Raw genomic sequence first — 5,257 nt, 5'->3', positions numbered from 1 at the left:
CCCCCACCCCAACCCCGCATTTACCACTCGGCTACGTTCCTCTCTCCTCTGAATCTGCCCCAACTTGGGTTTCCTACGTTGCCCCCCCGGGGTGAGCCCCCCGTCGGGGGTCTGGGACCTTCGGGACGTCTTGGCGACCCCTGCCCGAGCGCCTTTCCCAAGGAGCCAACTGCACCCCACCGCTGTGGCCCAGGATGCTGAAACACGCCCGAGTGTGCTTTCCAGGGATAAAGAGCGCCGCACTCTTTAAACGCTTACCCCTTGGCTAGGAGACAGTGTTCCCTAAATGCGTCTAAATCCGTATTTATGTATGTTTGTAACATCATCTGGGGAGCACGCTTCCACATTCAAATCCCAGTCGTTATATCAAATAGGGGGCGCCCTGGCCAACAGAGCTGCCTCGGGTTCTTGCCAGCCCTCTCCACCCCTCCCTGCGCGGCTGCTCCTCCTTCCCTAAAAGCCTTGCTCCCCCAAGAAGAGAGGCCCAGGTGGGTGTCCCAGGAGGTGACCTGTCACAGCTGACGGCCTCCGAAGGCTGCCGGCCCCAGAAATGCCCGGCTATTGCATTCAACTTTAAAAAGTTTGTTCCCCGGTGTCCCGGGCCAGCCCAGGGCAGATCACTCTCCTGCCTGCTCTGTGCCTCAACGTCCATTCCTGAGTGTAGGAAAAACAGGAACTACGCCAGCCCTGGTAAAGCCTGCTCTGATTATCCCTGGGGAACTGGCTTCTTAACCTTGCCTATTCTGCCACTCACCCATTTAACCTTCATGGCTCCGCGGTAGGAGTCTCTAGAAATTGTGAAACATCAAATTAACAAATACCACCAAAGGAGCCCTTTGGGTACAGGGCAAATATTCCTTAATGCAGCAGACGCTGGGATCTGGGAATCCATTGCTCCCCAGCAGTGCTGGGGTTCCTTCTGTATGGCCAGTACCCCCATTTCTGTCCTACTCCCAAACTGAGTAGGGCACACCCAAACAGAAGCAATGCTGCGAATGTTCTGCTAAACTGGCCGTATCAGAATTTGGTTGTCTCATTTCAAAATAGCTGTGGAGCCCAGAAGACATCCCAGAATATTGCTTCAAAATCCTGACTTGATGGTGTAAAGCTGATTCCTTTTCCCAAGAATTTGGGAGCCGGGGCTGGAATAGGAAGAATAAATGAGGTAAAGACACGTGAACACTTACCCTTTACAACGTATGAATAAAAATCACAGACAGGAAGCAGAACTTGCAAATAGGATCTGCAAGGCAGCTTCTACTTCTCGGTAAGTTTTTAAAAATGTCAGTCACACTTCTTTTGGCATTTTCTAAAGAAAAAAAAAAAACACAGGAACAAAATTATAACCCCACAATAAAGAGATCCTTTACATATTCAGCATTGTTTTAACACAAAAATTACAGTACTCTCCAGACCAAAATAAAATCCTCAGAATGCAGGACCTATGCGGGCTGCTATCCTGCTGGGCAGTTTGCACACTGCACAAAGCCAAGGGAGAGGTGGATGGGAGTGAAGTCCACCACCAGAGCTCAGCTCACCAAACCCTTTCCCTAGGGGGCCCCATGGAGGGGGCTTTTTTGGGTAGTCACTTGAAGGTCACTTACAGGCCAGCTGTGCCCTTGAGACTGAAGGTATTCCCCCTAGAGCTGGAAACAAACAAACAAGTAATGGCATTAACAACAGAATGTGAAGCTTTGGCTTTATGAACAAAGAAAAACAAGTTGGGTCTCATCTCCCAGGAGCCCTGCCTGCTACACATTGGTGCTCTGCAATCGTGCTTCCTGATTCAGGATGACCAACAGCCTTCGGGGGCGGGGGAGGGGGTGGCCGGGGGTCTGCAGGTCAGGAGTAGGGCAACAGGCAGAGCTGGGGAGTGGCTTGGCCCAGTGCCTGCTTCCCATCAGGTTGATCTGAATAGGCTTTGACTCCTTAGGAAAATGGTGTGAAACCCAAGAACTCCTTCCCCCTGCTCCCTTAGCCAAACTATGAAAACGAGTCCTCATATTAGAAACGGCCAGGCACAGAGACTCCCCCAATACTGCTGCAGTCATGCAGAAATCCACAAGGCAGTTTTCCTCTGTCTTGAAGGAGATGGATATTTTGCTCTGCATACCACCCAGGGGAAAGTCTGCAAGCAGATGGAAGGCCCCCGTGTTCCCGAGTCCAGGACCCGTGTCCTGTGCCCAGACCTCCAGGACCCTCCACAACAGAGTGGAGGAAACACACTATGTGATCAGGGTTTGCTTGCTTTATCGAGCACTTAGACTGGCCTGTATTTATTCATTTATTTCTTCCATCAGACTAGAGGCTACTTGAGGCTAGGCACTGTCTTATTTTATGTTGTAACCCCAGCACCTGATTATTATTATTATTGCACCTGCAATCTGGTACCTGATGTAAAGAGGTATCTGCTGAAGAAATGAGTGGAATAGGCAATTCTAGCATTTCCCCTGAAAGGGTAGAAAACGTTGAGCGCCCTGTGGAATTTTTCTTGAGAAAGTGCTTTTCACACATAAATATTTCTTTCTGATTTCCTGAGGCTAAATTGAGCAATCCAGACACATCACAGGGTTAGGAATATGTTTGAACATATCCTTTGGGTTCTGAACTCCTCTATTGACAGTTGAACTTGTCACTGAGAAGAGCATGCACGTTTTGCTTATAGGTCATTCCAAAAAAAAAAAGGTAAAATTCTGTAGTGTTCTGACTCTGATTATACTAGATAAATAGGTTTATGAGTGCATGATTCTGCTTCTTTCCACATACATTGAGCTTATAAAAATATCTTTCTTCCTAAAAGGGCTTGGGTAACAACAGCTATGCCTGTTTTTGTATAGTTCTTGATACATTCACAGGCATTAGCTCGTGTGATTCTCTGAGCGACCCGGCAGGGTGGACCGAGTGAATGCCACTATTTAAGATCTCACAGAAGAGGGCATGACCTGTTTTATAGGATCTGTTAGTGGCAGTGGCTGTGCTAGAGGCCCACACACCTGCTTCTGTGTGTGACCTTCTAATTCCTGTTTCGATGCTGGCGTAGCACTCTCCAGAAGTGAGAGTGCAATAGGGTCTATACCTGTCACGATCATCTGTTGAAGTATCTGCCACAGGCCAAGAACATTTCGAACATTTGTTGTCTTCACGAGTCATTTGCAGAAGTTATCGTCAGAACAGGATTTTAACTCATGCTTTCCTCCGATCTGTCTCTGTTTCCCATCCCAGCAGTGGCTGCCATATTGGCCTCACAGTGAAATACACAGAAGAGGAGGCCACCTTTCAGAAGGGGCTGTGGTTCTGGTCACTTGTGATGGGGTTATGGGGTGAGGGAGGGTAAGCCTGAAGAAACTAAGAGACAGTCCAACTTCCCACCCCGCTCAAAAAACATCTCTCCTCAAACACATTCCACACTTCAGAAAGTAAACTATACCATCGTGTGGATTTTACTATGTCCAAGTACTTACCTTGCTTTTGTCTGAAGTGAGATCAGCCCTACTTCTTTTTTTTTAAGTTTATTTATTTATTTTGAGAGAGTGGAGGGGAGGGGCAGAGAGAGAGAGAGAGAAAGAGAGAGAGAGAGAATCCCAAGCAGGCTCCACACTGTCAGTGCAGAGCCAGATGTGGGGCGTGAACTCACAAACCGTGAGATGATGACCTGAGCCGAAATCAAGAGTCTGATGCTTAACTGACCGAGCCACCCGGGTATCCTGAGATCAGCCGTACTTCTAAAATACGAGTTTTGTTTGGAGAGGAAGGAGATGCGATTCTGGGTCTGGGCCAGCCTGGGTGGGAGACCGGGGGTAGGTCTCTCTGGGAATCCTTTACAACCAGAGGCCAGAGTTCTGGGATGTGAACAGACGGAGGTTTTGCAATCTTGCCAAGAGTCCTTGGATCGTCTAGTTTATAAACTCAGTAACCGTTTTACCCTGACTTAGGAGAATTAAGCGTCCTTGAAGGATCTGGGCAAAGCTGAAGCATCAGGATGTCCCTTACAATACACTTTAGAACAATAAGTTGGAAAGGATCGTGGGGATTGGTTAGTAAACCTCCATCATGCATACATGGAAAAGGTATCATGTCAGCAGAAACTGGGACGGGAAGTCTATGTTGACACAAGAGGTATCACAGGAGAAGGTGTCATTTTTCCCCTCCCTTGTCATCACACACCCCACGTTTCCCTGGGGAATCATGCCCTCTCCCACTCAGTCTCTGGAGTTGGTCTCCACCAATGGGGATGGGCTTGAGACAAAGCCTGCTAAGGAAAGCAGCACCTTCCCCAACAAGAGGGGTGAAGTCCCAAGGGGCCACTGAGAGCCAAGGGGACCCTGTTATTGTTGGATCGGTGGGGAAGAGAGAGCTTCTTTCCCCTGAGGTGGCCAGGGTCTGCAGATGCAGGCACCAGGGACCACCACAGGGAGAATCTGCTGGAGAATAAGGCAGCCTCCGGGAAGGATTCCTGAGGACTTCATCTGAGCCCCTGACTTTTCAGTTACCCAGTGCATAAATTCCCTTTGTGACTCAACCAGCTTGGGTTGCGTTTCTGTCATTTACAATGGAAAGAGTCTTGACCAGTACAGACACTCATGATATGTTACTGAGTGAAGAAGCAGATTTTAAAACATTTTGTCCCATCTGAAGCTGTTTTTCTAAACGCATACCATATATCTTTGCATGTACATAAAAATGTATGGAAAGAGACATCGAATTGTTTACACCATTACCTCCAGATGGAGGAAGGACAGGTGATTTTTAAAAAATTTTTATTGTCAAGTTTTTAACTTGATTTAAGATAACCATGTATTATTTGTGTAGTAAAAAAAAATATTGTTTAAAGAGATGAATTACTTGAGGAGAAGCAAACATCAGAGCTTCTGGAATCCATAGCTTTTGGTCTCATCAGCTGCTGTAATGCTGGGTGTCTGAGAGATACAGCCCTGGGCCACCCTGAATCACTTTCTAAGTGCTATTTCTTCATCTTCTGTGGTTGCCCAACCTTGCTCATTTTTCTATAATACTGCTTAACATAGTAGGAGTTCATTTTCATCCATCCATCCATCCATCCATCCATCCATCCACCCATCCATCCACCCACCCATCCATCCACCCATCCATCCATCCACCCATCCATCCGTCCACCCATCCGTCCGTCCACCCAGCCGTCCGTCCATCCACCCGTCCGTCCATCCACCCGTCCGTCCATCCACCCGTCCGTCCATCCATCCACCCGTCCGTCCATCCATCCATCCACCCGTCCGTCCAT

This window comes from Herpailurus yagouaroundi, unplaced genomic scaffold (genome assembly GCF_014898765.1).
Source record: "Herpailurus yagouaroundi ecotype Mexico unplaced genomic scaffold, PumYag 142, whole genome shotgun sequence".
NCBI classification, from domain to species: Eukaryota; Metazoa; Chordata; class Mammalia; order Carnivora; family Felidae; genus Herpailurus; species Herpailurus yagouaroundi.
Note: the sequence above shows the minus strand (reverse complement) of the source record.